Source organism: Peromyscus leucopus, chromosome 1 (assembly GCF_004664715.2).
Source record: "Peromyscus leucopus breed LL Stock chromosome 1, UCI_PerLeu_2.1, whole genome shotgun sequence".
Classification (NCBI taxonomy): domain Eukaryota; kingdom Metazoa; phylum Chordata; class Mammalia; order Rodentia; family Cricetidae; genus Peromyscus; species Peromyscus leucopus.
In genome coordinates this window covers 193,573,984-193,590,187 of record NC_051063.1, presented here as the reverse complement: position 1 = coordinate 193,590,187, position 16,204 = coordinate 193,573,984, and the positions used below count along the sequence as shown (strand labels likewise).

The 16,204-nt window shown below is 40.1% G+C and overlaps 1 protein-coding gene across 1 annotated transcript in view; it reads left to right on the top strand.

The window, feature by feature from the left end:
• The window catches only part of LOC114685190 (vomeronasal type-2 receptor 116-like), an 83,411-nt gene that overhangs the window by 53,182 nt on the left and 14,025 nt on the right, over positions 1 to 16,204 (top strand). The gene's annotated exons all lie outside the window — the stretch shown is intronic.

The following is a 16,204-nucleotide window of genomic DNA, read 5'->3' as shown; positions in this document are numbered from 1 at the left end:
ATCATAACATTGGTGCTAGGACTCGCCATAGGTCCTCCTCATGCATTTCTCCTTCCTGCTCCAGTCTGATACACCCTAGGAGCCCTGGAACCTTCAGCACTCATTCCATCCAACACCAGCATAATCAGTTGGCCTCCCTTTTGGCCATTTTCCCACAAGTGAGGATTCATCTTGTTTCACTTGCTGGTAGCACATGTCTTGGGCTTTAAGTCCTTTGGCTCCTGTCCCTAAGCAATGGCATATGGAGACAGCCTATGCTCACTCAATTCCATGGCACATAGCTGATGATTCACTGGCACATTGTGCCATTTATTGGCCCTCGCTGACCCTCTGGGATGCTGGAGGTCAGTCCTCTGAGCCTTACACTTCACTATGGAAATGAGCCTACCTTCTCCTATCCCAGCTCCCAACGCTGCTCTTCACATTGTTGAATGAAGCCAGATGGAGCATAGCCTCCACCCCCTACCACTGCTGCCCACCCATGGCTTGGGTTCATTCCTCTGCAGCTGCTTGCACTATGCCACAGCCCAGGGGGTCCCTCTTTCCTGCCCAGCTGCACTGCTACTCCATTTCTGGTCCCCTCCACAGCACCACCTCAGAGCTCTAATGCATTAACCATAAAAGTTTCCCAGAAAAACTTTTCTCCATCTTTTGTTCACAAAGTCTATTTCCTATGTGCAAATGGAAATGTATGATTGATATGGCCACCTTTATTTCTTTTTGACTGACTTTTAAATGCCTCACTTTATATGTTTCTTATCTGTTCAATGTATTTTAGAAAAGAAAAAACCCACATGACCACATGGTCAGTCATCATATTTGATAAGAGCTGTCATGTGGTCAGGCAGACACCATCTTTGCTAAGGTCAAAGAGGGACAGTTCATATTACCTCACTACCATCTTTTACTAAGGGCAGCAAAAAGTCACTTCCTGACTCCGTGATTGGCGGGGCATCCAGCACTCAGGCCATCTATACTGGAGAGAGGTCAGGAAATTGCCTCGAGCCTAGCATTGTTTTTTACAATTGTTTTTACATTGTTTTACAGATTAAGGAAAGTCGTCTGGTCTTGGCCTAGCTGCTGCTCTCAGGCTTGAGCAGGTGGGGCCTAGAGACCTATTCTCCTCACATGCTGGCAATATAGCCAACTTGCCAGCTTATTTCATTGCCTGGCTTATTTGTGGGTGGGGGCAGCACGCTCCTATGCCAGGACAATGTAGCAATAATAACACTTAAGAGACTTTAAATCTTTTTAAAAGATGCCATGTACTTTATCTTTGATATTGCAGGAAGACATTTGAGAGATCTTGAACCTTTCCTTGGGAGCAGTTTTTAGGTCTCTTGATAAATGATTTAGGATATAAATACCAGTTACAAAATATAAATTTAAATTTCTCATCAGGCCAAAGACTTCTCTATATCCAATCTGTACCTGGCTCTCTCTAAACAAAAAATGCACATGCTTTTAACCCAAATCTATAATTTTGCTAATATATCCAAAACTTTTATGTCCTTTTATAAATAAAAATTTATATAAACTTCACAAGATCAAAAGAAATCATTGGATCCACTTTACCAAGGTCAAATGAATTCCAGATAAATGAGTTTTCAGTTTTCCTCACCTGCCTATTTCTGAGGATGGTATTTCTCTCCCTCCTGGTCTCCCTTTCCCAATTTTAAGACTATGGGCCAAGCGGTTCCAAATAAGTTCATAAATTTTAACTTTGTCTTCAGTATGTATCTGTTTCAGTGGGCTTCCATTGGGGCAGCTGACACATCCAGGCACCAACTACTGACTTCAACCTGTGAGACAACATGGACCTGCTAAAGGCTGATGTGGTCCAGCCAACACATTATTATTTCCTGTCTCTACAGCTAGGTCAGATGACCATATACTTCTGATAAATACCCCAGTTGCCTAGGTTCTCTCCTTACCTTTGACTAGCCAGAGCCCTGACTACCTGTGTCCCTTTTCAGCTTGAAGCAGTTATGGAAGAGAGTGCATCATCCTGTGCTCCCTGTTCCCAAGACAGGCTAGAAGGCAAGATTAAAGGTAAAAATAATTCTGACATAGGGGACAAATTGGTTACTGAATGACCAATGATATACCAGGAAACTGGACCCAGTATTTTCAGTTGATATTTATTAGCTAGAATGGTTCTGCAATAGGATGGGACACTTGACCTTCTTTATGCAGAACCAGGGAGGTATTGTATGACCTTAAGAAATTATTATTTCTATATAAAACATTCAGGATTATAACCTGGATGAAATCGAAGATCAGTACTACAGCTACAAGGCCTTAAAATGGTAATAGATTCAGATATCACTGCCAACAGCTTTAAAAATGTCTCTCCTTACTCAAGGTCTATTCAGGCTTAAGAATCTATGCCTCCCTGTCCTTGCTAACTTCATGAAGCTGTAATTAACTCGGAAACCTAAATATTCAGAAGATATGTGTGTGTGTGTGTGTGTGTGTGTGTGTGTGTGTGTGTGTGTGTGTATGCTTTCAAAGTTAATTTAAATACATTTAACAGATTTTCCCCCAGTCCTCAAACAGCTGTAGAGATCTGAAAATATGGCATTTAATATAAAAGCTTTTTATGATGAAGAGACATGTCAGCTCCTGGAAGCATCCTGTATCTTCTCCAAGAAGATGGATGGCTACAGAAGAATTTCCACATGGAAGCTTATGGCAAGGCTGGCCATGCAGCCAAAAGCTGAGATCCTGTCCAGACTGTGAATAAGAGGATAAACAGGGATCAATTATCCTTTCTGCCAAGACGTGTAGAATGACCTTCCCAAATTTCTATTTCATGAAAAAAAATCTGTCAGATCATCTGGGCTTATCAGCTGAACAAGTGCTGTCTTTGGAGCTTCGGTCCCTCAATGATCACAGAGATACTTGGGATTGCTGCCTAGGTAGCTGGAAAGCTGTCTTATTTCTTTAATGTATCCTTCTCAGATCTGATGATGTTTGATGACAAAGATATCAGTTTAACAGTCCCAATTAGCTCCAATACAAAGACTACAAGCACTTTGATAGCTCACTAATAAGTTTTATGTTAAGATTACAGACAGGTATACCTCATTCACAGACTTCATGGTACAGATTTCAGATATAACTCCAGAGGTTCAAAGTTTCAATATTGATAAATGTAGTTTTGATAAACTGATACAGCATTGACTACAAATGGTTCTTAAGATTTTTAACCCTTTTGCTATGATGTAAATCTATTCCAGCTGTCTTACAGATACAGGTTACTGGGACAAGTTCTGCCATTGTATTAAGAAATCTGGTCTGATGAAAACTAACAATCTCCAGAGCCCATTTCTGACCCCACCTATTTTTCTAGCATATATTGCAGATTCGCTGCTCCTGCCTGACCTCCAGAGAAACAGCAGATGCAATGGCTTCTATACTCCTGATTTGGCCAGCATTTCTGCCCCCCTAAGCTCCTGGAAGACCACCACTGCAACCTGCCTCTTCAGCTCCCTCAAGGAACAGTCACACCTGAGATCTCCTGCCATGCATAATTCCTGGTCTCCCCATCGCCACTTCATCCCTTGTCAGCTTGAAGCAGTCTCAGGAATTCAGTGCCCTTATTCCCCCACTTGTTTCCATAATTCACATTTAAAAAAATAATCAAGATGAATAATCAAAATGGAAGAATGTGAATATTCTGACCCATCCCTTGAAAATTCTGCCTCTTGGCATCACCCTGCATCCTGATGTAAAAGCCTCATTTTAATGCTTCCCTGCCATGAGGTGCGCATACCTCTGCTTTTCCTTTCCTCTCCTCTTCCTCTTTCTCCTTTTTCTATCTTTCTATCTTTCTAATAAACTCTTTCCATGAGGATGCAGTGCCTGGGTTGTGAATGAATGTCTATCACCACTTCCACCACCATGCCCACATGGCATGTCTCCCCCACCACCCAAAGCTGCACCTGCCCAGTATGCCAGCATGTTTTCCCTCACATGTTGAATAACTTGGCCTAGCCAGCTGGGGTTTCTCTGCATGATATATTGTAAGTAAATTGCTTGCAACAACTCTGGGTTTGGTCCCCGATTTTGGCACCAAAATGTGAGTTTTGCAACTCTGGGAAAGGTGTCCTGATTATCCTGGGGGTCAGGCAACACTTTGAGCTGAGTGGGACAGCTCTGATGCCTTAACTGCATGGGGACAGATCAGCCCCAGAGGGCAAGGTATCCTGGACACCTTGAGCTGCTCAGAACAACAGCTTTGCCCTGAAGGTGTCCTGGACACCTGGAGCTGTTTAGCACAGCTCTGACAACTGGAACAACTAGGAGACAGTTCAGCCCTGGAGGGGAGTTTTTCTGATTTCTTGGGAAAGTCAGGCCTGGAACTGCTTCACCTGGGAAGGATACCCTGACTGGAAAAATCAGGGTATCCTGACTATTCAGGAAAGTCAGGCTATATCTGGTGTGATGGGGGAGGGTTTTCCTGCAGGATATAGCAATCCTGCTCCTCTCTTGGAGAGCTGCTACAGGTGAGCTTTGCTCAGCTCCCACTTAAGGGGGCTTCCTAGCAGAGCTCTGCTTCTCCAGCCTAAGAAACTGCAAAAAAAATGTAGCAATCTCCTCTGGCTCAGGAGAAAAGTGTTGCTTTTCAGCTCTCTCTTGTTTTGTCCACTGAGGGACATCTCAGCACGGATCTTCTGTTCAGCTCCCCATTGCTCAATCCACTAGGGGGTGTCCCAGCAAGGTTCTTCTGTACACCAGTGAATGAAGGTCTTCACACCCAAAACTCTTGAAAAAGAGATTTATTTGGGAAGGAGGAGTCCAGGAGAGCAGCTGCCTCTACCAGGATGGAGAGAACATCTCACAGCTGACCAGGCAGGGAAGTTTATAGAGGATGTCCTGGGGGCAAAGTCAACCCATAATTGCTTATTTTTCCTGCCCAGGGATTGGCCAATTTTGTGGGCTAGGGACAGAGATGGCCCTGATTTCAGGACCAAACTGTGTTTCTTTCACTGGCCTTTCTTGGCTTTTAGACATTATCTCTAAGGGAGGGCACATTTCTTTCACTGACTCTGATTCTAGGGAACAAGAGTGTTATTTTGGCACTAGTTTCAGAGTCAGGGCATATTTCTTTGGTTCTGGATTTGAGGATAAAGTCTTCACTTCTCTGGCTCAGGTCCCAAATGCAGGCTGTGTTTCTTTACCTGGTCCTGGGCCCGTGGGCCAAGATTCTACTCTTCTGCTCTGTGATTGCTTGGTTTTACAAGTCAGTTGGCCAGGGTCAGAGATGGCTCTGGTTTGAGCCAAAATATGTTTCTTTCACTGGCCTTACTTAACTTTTAGATCTTTATGCTAAGGCCAGGGCACATTTCATTCACTAACTCTGATTCTAGGGGCCAAGAGTGTTTCTCTGGTACTGGTTTCAGAGTCAGGGTGTGGTTCCTTGCTTCATTTCTCTGGCTCAGATCCCAAACATAGGCTGTGTTTCTTTCCCTGGTCCTGTGCCCTAGGGCCAGGATTCTACTGTCCTGCTCTGTGATTGGTTGGTTTCACAAGTCAGTTGGCCAGGGGTAGAGATGGCTCTGATTTGACCAAACTGTGTTTCTTTCACCGGCCTTATCTGAGCCATCTTTCCCTAGTTCTGGTCTCCAGGGTCATGGTGGGTTTCTTTAGACAGCCCCCGTTCCCTACATATATTATAACAGTTTCAGAGGAGAAGAATTTAGTATGTTGCCTAGAGATTGTACTTGTGATATTTTGTTGAAGAATGTGGCTGTTTCTTGCCCTTGTCAGAAAGGTATGCTTGAGGCTAAAGTGAAAAGCTTTTTATTAATTCCATTGGTAGAGGAAATTTCAGAACATCCGAGTATAGACTCTGTTGTTTGGTTACTAGTGGAAATTCTAATGAAGGTTTACAATGAAAAGGAATAAGCTGAGCAAATAAAAACATAAAGTGTACAAATTGAGAAAGGGGCACCAGGAAGAGGAATAGAGCTAAATCCTGTATTCAAGGAGATACACAGATTAAGAAATGGAATAAAGGGAGTGATGACCTCAGAGCAAGATCCCACCCAGCTGGATCCTTAGGTGTGGAGGCAAATTCTGTAACTTGTTTCTTCTATCCTTAACTCTAAAGCCAGAACCATGTGACTGAACCTGCCAAGTTCTGCTGCTTGCTGTGGCTGGAGCATGGCACTGTCATTAAATTACATCTTCACCAGCTTTCTGGTTTTGGTTGTTACCTTTACTGCCTAAGTATGGCTGTCCTTGAGCTTGCTCTGTAGACTTTGCTGGCCTCAAACTCAGAGATCCACAATCCCATGCCTTCCAAGTTCTGGACTTAAAGGCAAACACCACTATACCCAGCTCTAAACTTTTCTTTAATTTCCTCCAACCTTGGCAGGTACCTCAGCAGGTCTTGGTTCTTTTCCTGTAAGAGTATGATCCATACTTCTGTGTCTTTTGTCATCTTGCCTGGATTAGGCTGTTTTAGTTTCCCAATGACCTATTGATACCCACCCTAAAGGATCTTCTGCACTCCAGTCATAATCTTTCTTTTGTCCATTGTGGAGAAGCAATGCAATTTCCCCATGGTAATCTGGACCAATCACTCCTCCTAACTATTATTTCTTTTTTAGCTGCTCAAGAAGCAGGATATTGCTGTGACAGTCCTAACTATGCATCTTATGGGCAGAATGTTGACTTTGTGGCTTTGAATTAAAAAATGCAGTTAAAGGCTTTAAGCAGGACTTAGTGGGCCATCCTAATAGAAGCATGGAAGACATTGGTAATGTCTGATGTTGACAGTGGTAATGTTATGATGGCCTGGCTCAAGAGGTATCAGAGGAAGAATATTAGTAAATGGCCTAGAGATGATTCTTGTGATATTTTGGAAAAGAATATGGCAGCTTTCTGCCCTTGTCCAAAAAAATATCTAGACATTAACCTTCAATTCATTCAAGAGTTCTGGATTAATGGCATTGGCAGAGGAGATTTCAAGACAGCCTAATATTGACTCTATTGTGTGGTTATTAGTGGTCACTCTTATGCAGATTTATAAGGAAAAGGAACAAGCTAAGCAAGGAAAAATAAAAATGTACAGTGAGGAGAAAAGAAACACCAGGAAGTGTAATAGAGCTAAATCCTGTGCTCAGGGTGATAAGGTTATAGAAAAGCTTGATGTCAAATGGAATAAAGGGAGTGGTGACCTCAGGGCAAGACCCACCCAGATACACTTCCAACTTGTGAAAAGTAATTAAAGAAAATCTTAAGGAATAAAGGAAACCATAAAACAGAAATCTGATGCAGATATAATTCAACAACAAGGAGATATGTTCCAGCCCCAGCAAGCAACAGAACTGAGCAGCTTAGGCCACATAGTTTTTGATTTAGAGTCAAGAATATAAGAAAAGGATTATAGATTCTCCCTCCATGACTAAAAAAAGCCACTGAAGCCATACATGTGTCAGGAAGATCCTTGAATGGAGGCCCAGGGAGGACATTGTGAAAGTTATGAAAGTTAAACATGTATTTCATTGGAAACTCCAAAATGTTAGAGATTCCAGATGAGTGGGATACCTGCCAAGGAAAACTTCTGAGTGTGGTACTAGTCCAAAAGAGAGAAATTTATTTCTGTTAACAGAGCTTAAAAGAGTTGGAGATCTGAAAATTGCTTTAACTTCGAACATGGAGGTGCACAGTTTGGTGTTTGCCCAGCTTGTTTTTGGTCTTGATTTGGTCCAGTATTTCCTCACTATGCTACCTTCCCTGTATTTTGGAATAGCAATGCATAATCTGTAGCAATATATGTTGGAAGTATAAGATTTGCTTTTTTATTTTCATTTTATAGGGGTTACAATTAAGAGAGTGCCTTGAGTCTTAGATGAAACTTTGAACTTTGGACTTTTAAACAGTGTTAAGATTGTGATGGACTATGGGGAATTCTAAAGTTGGACTAACTGCATTTTGCATTATGATATGGCTACAAGCCTATGGGGGGCAGGAAGTGGAATATGGTGGTTTGAATATTAATGACTCTCATAGGCTAATATATTTGAGTGTTTACTCACCAGGGATTGGCACTATTTAAAAGTATTAGGAGGTGTGGCCTTGTGGAGGAAGTGTGTCACTAGGGCAGCCACTAAGGTGTCCAAAGTGCAAGCCAAACACAATGACTCTCATTTCTTCCTGCGGCCTGTGGATCCAGATATAGAACTTCCACCTCCTTCTCCAGAACCATGTCTGCCTTCATGCCATCATGCTTCCCACCATGCTGATAATGGACTAAACCTCTGAAACCGTAAGCAAGTTCCAATTAAATGCTTTTCTTTATAAAAGTTGCCATGGTTATGGTGTCTCTTCACAGCAACAGTGCTTTAACTCAGACAATGATGTCACCTAATTGTGAAGCCTGTAAGCTTTAATACCAGCTTGCTGAGCAAGATGTACCAATTTGTACAATAGTGACACTGCTTTTATAGGGATAAACTGTCTCTAATTCTATTTGAGGCCTAATCCACAGCAGAGAATTCTTGAATACTGTGAAACTCATCAAAAAACATGTACCTGAGGAAATCATAAGCCCTAATGGGGAACTTATTACTAGTTAGGTAAATTACACAGCACCAAATTGCCTTTTAAATATCTGTTTAATATACTGTGGAGATCAATCCTCTGTCAGATGTGGGGTTGGTGAAGATCTTTTCCCATTCCGTTGGCTGTCTTTTTGTCTTACTGACTGTGTCTTTTGCCCTGCAAGAGGTCCCGTTTATCAATTGTTGTGCTCAGGGTCTGTGCTGTTGGTGTTTTATTTAGGAAATAGTCTCCAGTGCCAATGCGTTCAAGAGTGCTTCCTACTTTCTTTTCTTTTAAATTTAGTGTAACTGGATTTATGTTCAGGTCTTTGATCCACTTGGACTTGAGTTTTATGCATGGTGACAGATATGGATCTATTTGTAATTTTTTACATGTTGACATCCAGAAAGACAGTCATGGTATGTACTCACTCATAAGTGGATTCTAGATATAAAATAAAGAACAATCATACTACAACCCACAGAACCATGGAGGCTATATATATAGCATGGAGGTCTCTAGGACGACTGTGGCTTATAATAAATTTTGGTTTTACTCAATTACTGAGCAAGCCTCAATGAAACATCTCACTATTAAAATAAGAATACATACTCTATCAAGATGATAATAGAAAAATAAATTAATTAATTAATTTTAACAATAAAAATAGAAAATTTTGAAATATTAAACAAACAAACAAACAAACATTTTACTAAATTTAAAAAAGGGAGAACTAGGGACTCATCACTCCTCTCCACATTCTATTCTTTCCCTTGTATTATATATTTAAAATTTTTTTTATTGGTGGATTCTGCTGGAGTTTATTGGTGGATTCTGCTGGAGGATCCAATGCCGATAAGCACTGGAGGGCTCCTGTTGCAAATCACCCTCTGGAGCAATGGAAGAATCTTTCTACTAGCACATGGAGGAGACCCGATCTAGTGTTGATGTGGCCCTGGAGTTTGGTTTATGTCTTTCCTCAGGACAATGAGGGTCCTCTTTGGATTCCTGAGCACTGAACGTGCGCTGTAGTTGCTGCTGAAGCCCAACATGACAGAGACCTAATGGGTCATCATGAAAAAATCTACCCTTCTGATGCCAATGGAGATTGAGAGCCCAATATAGCCAGATTTGGCAAGCATTAATGTAAGTCTAGGAACTGTAGCCATGAGATTGGATTCTCCAGAAGAGCTGCCAGCCAAAGCCATGCTGGGATCAAGAAAAACGGGCCTTGGCGGTTCGTATTCCTGGAGTTGTATCCATGCCAGTGGATGTCCATACAATCTAGAAGAGAATTAGACATTGCTGCTGCCTCTGTTGCTGTTATAACAATGACGCACATGGCTGCTACTCTTTCTGGGATTACCATTTCATAATTGTTTACTTACTACAAGCTAGCACAGTGGAGACCCTGGCAACAAAAGTAGCTACTACAGTTAGTTAATTTTTCATTCTATTGGGATTGATAAATTTAATTCAGTAGTTATATACATCTCAATTGGCTTTGAAAATTATAAATTTATAACCTCAAGTTCCAGTTGCTTTTGGGATACTATCTTACAAGGACTCCAACGTACAGTATGGCTCAATAAGGAAGGGAATGGCTCAGTTGCCTTTAGCCTACTGGCTATGGGTGAGATAGGACCTCTGTTGGTTTCTTCTGTATTGAACACACAGATTGCAAGCCCAGTGCCACTTTGAGATCTTTGGCAGCAATTAACCTTGAAGCTCACACACGATTGAGCCGGTATGATAATGAGTATTCAGAGATGGGTAATACTGGGGGGGGCACTCACCAACCTAAGACAGAGCACCTGTGTGGCCTGGGCAGGCATCTCCATGATGGGTAAGGTGACCTGCTGACGTCCCATGCAACCCAAGTCAGAAGCTCATTTTTTAATAAAAGGGGGACCTGCAGGGCCCTGGCTCCTGTTTTGGGTAACTGTTGCCTTGCTTGCGGACCTTGACCTTGATATCCTCCCTATGCTAATTCCCTGCCAGGTTCCACCCTCCTGAATGCTTAAGGGAAGTTGCTTGTCTGTGTATCCTGAATAATGGGCATTAAACAGCTTAGATGCAAGATTGTAAAACATCAGTAGCAAACTTCTGCCCTCCGGGGTCCTCCCCTTGTGTTGTAAGCCTGTACTTAACCTCCTACTCCCTTCAGGAAATGACATTTGACATTTAAAATTAAAAATATATATATGTATATATATATATTCAATTATATATATATGTAAAATTGAATGAATACTGCGAATATAATCTATGAATACCACAAATGTGATTAATATCATGAGTGTAATTTAAAGAATAAATAAATAAATAAATAAATAAATAAATAAATAAATAAATAAATAATCTGTTTAAGGCTGTATAGCAATTCTAATCTCAGTCTTAATGTGAGAAGCCTCTCTTTATAGTGAGTACCAGATCAGTTATAGTTGCTCCCAGTTCTGAGAATAAGTGACTGCTGAGTTTTGAGTCCTGTACTAGACATTTGTAACATCCTCTCTAGGGCTCAGGGAACATTGCAGAAGAGGAAGATGGAAAGAACATTGGAGCTGGAAGACAGAAAGAAGTGCTGCAAAAATGCCATCTTGTAAGAATACAACCATGGCAATCTTGAACTCACAGCAGCTGAAGTTACTTGTGCTGAATCTGCACAAGATGATCTCTACCAACAATAAGTTATGGACACAGAAGGGCACCCTACTCTCCCTGTTGAACTATTAGGTATTAAAATGTCTGGAAGATTGGAAGTCATTGTCTCCAGTTTTGTACCAACTGGCAACCCACACTCAAGCTCCAGTAATTTAAAACCATGATCAATCAGAAGGCCTCAGTTTCCTTAAATGAAAGGAAAAGGAAGCCCCCTTTTATCTTGTAGTGTGAGTTCTAACTGGTCTTAATAATAAAATTCTAGCGTCAGATATCAGGGTAAATGCTGAGAGATCAGAGAAGTAAAGGAACTAGCCACAGTCACTTCTTACTTCTCCAACTCCTTAGTCTAAACAGGGAGCCAAGCTCCTGTCTGGGCCCACTTTATATTTCTCTCTCTGCCCAGTCATATCACCTCCTGTCTCCTGTCTGTACAGACCTCCAGACCTCTGTGGATAAATAATGGCTAGTTACACCATCTGATCTTCAGGCAAGCTTTATTTGTTAGAGCACAACAAAATGTCACCACATTTCTCAATTTTTGTCTAAAATAAAAAAGAAGGTTATAGCTAATATAAAAATATAAACAATAAGTATATACAATATATACAGACAATAAATACATCAGCAAAGTCTAGTCCTTAAACATTTGAAAAATTCAGAGAAAATACCCCATTATCTATCCTATCTTGATGAGTTCAAAATGTTGTACCTAATTCATTCTTTTTTTTGCTTTTGTTGTGTCACTCATAACTTTATTTTTTTACATATTGAATCTGCTGAATTTACCTAATTCACTTTCTCTTGTAACTTGCATTACCAAAACTATCTTTAAATGTTTCACAACCCTATGCACTTTACACTTCTCTAGTGAATTTCTTTTCTGAGTCTGATAACAAGGAAATCTATAGCTTTAAAGTCCTCAACTACATCAAAGACTCAAGAGGGAAATAATTTTACCTGAGTAAGCAGGAAGTGCAAGAAAATGACTTCCAAAAAATGTGAGAAATGACAAGAACAGATGGCTGCCTGCATAGTCATCCAAGTTTTCTCTGTAATGTTGGGGCATCCATCTTCAGCCTACCCATACATGTGTTCATCTAAGGCTGCTGAGCAGGTCGTCTCTGCATGCTGGATGTTATGAAGGAATCCCTGGAATGCATTATCCCTCTGTATTTGCTTAGAACCCCAAGTGTCACCCATCATGAAGCCCATGAAATCCCACAAGAAGAACTTAGGACAAGAAAATATTCTTTCATTTTGTCATCAAAGGATTACTTTGGCATTTATTAACAAGAAAAATCCATGTACAATTATCACAAGACAGAATAGCAAATCCCAAATGGGTCACCAGCTGCTCCACTGCTGATTCTTGCCCCACATTCCTTGTTCCAAAAGGGTCAGTGCATCCCTTGGCCCTGACTTATATTTGGGTTACATCCATTCCCCCCAAAAAAATCCCACCTCTTGGACCCAAATGCTCCTTTCAGTTGGCTAATGGACTGGTGACTGAATTCCATAACATTTCCCCCTTTTGTCTAATTACAAAGGAAAGGCTCTGATCCTAACATAGTAAAAGTATATACAGTAAGAATTATTATCAAGTATTGTCCAGAAGAAAGAAAAGGTAGTAACCAAAACAAAAATGAAACTATGTACAACAAGAACAATTATTAAGTAATACATTCTAACTGTCCAGACCATAAGTAATTGGCAAATTTATGAGGATTCCTCTAATAGCTGTCCTCTTCTGAAGAATCCAAAGTTTTGTACCTAATATGTCTTTTGCTAAGATTCAGGAGAACTGTAACTAATTGTCTAGTCTTCAGCCCCATCAAAGACCTAAGCAGGAAAATAATATTACCTGAGTAAGCAGGATGTGCAAGCAAGAGACCTCTAAAAAATACAAGAAATAACAGAAACAGTTGGCTGCCTGGACAGTCAAGAAACAGTTGGCTGCCTGGGCACACAAGATTTTTCAGAAGTGGGAAATTTTGAATGAATGTCCTACCCTGTCTTGACAAAATTCAGCAGTCACTTTTCTTTTACCCTGTTTATCCAGATAGGACAGTGTACTTACTGTCAGCAACCAAGGCAAGGTCAGTTTCTTGCCCTATAGGTCACTTGTGCCACAAAGAAAGCAAACTCCATATAGAGTGTTTTTGAACAAATTAATCAGTTCATCATTTTTTTACCCCAATAGTGGTCCATATATTGGAAATGTCTCCTAATAATCTTTGAAAGTCATTAAGAGTCTGTAATCTCTCCTAATTTGCACCTTTTAGAGTCTAATTTTTTGTAGACCTAGTTTATATCCTAAATGATTAATAGAATCTCCTCTTTGTATCTTTTCAGGCGCAATTTACAATCCCCAACAAGGCAAAATTTTCTTTACTTCTTCAAAAATTCTTTCTAAAGTATCTACACTTGAATCAGCTAGTAAAATATCATCCATGTAATGGTAAACTATACATTGACAAAATTGTTTATGTATTACTTCCAATTGGTATTATACAAAATATTGGCACAGGTTTCGGCTATTTAACATTCCCTGTGGGAGAATCTTCCATTGATGTTTCTTAACAAACTGAAAATTATTATAAGTAGGCATTATGAAGGCAAAATTTTCTCTATCTTTTTCTTGTAAGGGTATTGAAAAGAAACAGTCTTTTAAATTGGTAACTATAAGAGGTCCTCCTTTAGGTAACAGAGTAGGCAAAGGAATTCCAGACTGTAAAGAGCCCATTGGCTGAATTGCCTTGTTAATAGCTCTTAGATCTCTTACAATTCTCCACTTACCAGATTTCTTTTTTTAATAATAAATAAAAGAGAATTACAAGGGTTGGTTGATTCTTCAACATGCTGAGCATTTAACTACTCTTGTTTGAGCTCTTCTAAAGACTGCAGTTTCTCTGGTGTAAAAGCAACTGCTGAACCCATACAGGCTTGTTTGTTAACCATTTTAAAAGTAGGGCTATGGTGACTTTGAAAGATCAGCAGATGTTGTGCCCTGTTCTTGTACAATCGAGATGATTAGTGACTGTTCTTTATTTCCCCAGAAACATATGTTAGTTTATGGTTTGTTTCTGAGATTGGAGGAGTGTTAATCTGGGCATTCCATTGTTGCAATATATCATGTCCCCATAGACTCATAGTTATATTAGCCACATATGGCTTTAATTTTCCTCTCTGTCCTTCTGACCCTATGCATTTGACCCATCTCAGGCTCTGTTTTAATTGAGATAATGTTCCAATCCCTAAAAGCTGAACATTTGCCTCCTGAAGAGACCAATTTGGAGTTCAAGATTCTGGTACAATTATTGTTACATCCGTATCTGTGTCTACAAGACGTTCAATGGGAACATCATTTACTCATATTTTTAGCATTGGTCTTTGCTTATTTATAGAAGTTTGTCAAAAAATTCTGTTTGTGGTTTCTCCCAAATATTTTGTTCTGTCTCCTATATCTGTTCTATCACCCAGAGCAGTATGGGTTTTTTGTTTGTTTTTGTTTTTTTTACAGTAGGACTTAAGTTCTTTAATTGCTCTGGGAAGGGGTTTCTTCCACGTTGGCAGGAAAGGACTGAACCGAATTTGTCATGGGGGCCTATAAGAGGCCCCTCAGAAAGTTTCCTGATGGAAAGGCAAAGGATTACCTTGTCTGTCTCTTCTTGATCTACATTAATTAGTCCAATGTTTGCCTTTGCCACACCTCTGTATAATCCAGAAGGGAGGGGTGTTCTGTTGCCATTATTACTTGAAAGAAATTGTTTCTAGGAAAGCCCTGTTCTTGGTCACTTTTTAGGTGACCTTGTTTATCACAGTTGAAACATGTGACATTACTCTTTTCCTTTAAACCTCTGGAAATCACTTCTCCTATCCCTGTATCATTATGGCCATGAAATTCAATATTCATTGTATCTCATATCTATTCCTCCAGTGGTGCCGATCTTGCCTTTAATGACCCAATTATCTTTTTGCATTGTGCATTAGAATTTTCAAAAGCCAGAATTTCAATTATTTTCTGTCTAGCTTCTGAATTTGGTATCATTCTATTTACTGCTAAAGACAGCCTTTGTAAGAAATCAGTGAAGGTTTCTTTAGGGTCCTGCATAACTTTTGTATATGACTCAATTTTCTTTTCTACTTCTTAGTTCTGTCCCAAGCATTCAAGCTGCCATTCAGCATAAAGCCAGGGAGTGGTCATCAAGTAGAGACTGCCTTTCTACATTACTACAATCTCCATCTCCAAGAAGTTAATCTTGCCGTACCTCTAGCCCTACTTCGTTGTTCAATGGTCTTAGCCTCATCCTTCCACCAGGTTCTCCATTGTAATTGGATACCAGTTTCTAAGACAGCTGTAACTTAATCTCTCCAGTCTCAAGGGAATATTCTAATATGTTGACCATGAATTTAATGTCTGCTTCACAAATGAGAAATGCATACCGTATGACACTGTGGCTTCTTTGAATCTTCTCAAATATACCATTTGCACAGGAGCCCACTCAGCTCTTACACAGTCTTTAGCATTTGGCAGTTCCTGTAAGGTTACTGGATATATTAAGGTTGGCAGTTTGAAAGCCTTAGGCTGTTTCTCTATAACTGTATAATGCAATGCTGAGATAGGTTTGCCTTTAAATTCCTCTGTCTGGGTCTGAATTTCTCTATGATCTCTTTTAACAAGTTTTTCTAAAATTTTTATCTTGGAACTAACATTAACCAACTTTTTAAATGATAAAACAGAAATGATCAAATAACAGTTATAATCGACTTTTCCTAAATCCCATCCACATTAATTATCCTCTCATTTAACTGTTCCATTTTCAGATTGTCATTGTATTATCACACAGAGACCAAATTTCCTCCACTGTAAAAATGTTTCCCATTTTTAATGGGGGTTGGGGTTGGGGGTTCTTTTTTTTTTTTTTTAACTAATTTCTCCCTTTAAGAAATCCCAATTGTCTCACCAAACCTGTTGACAATGAGG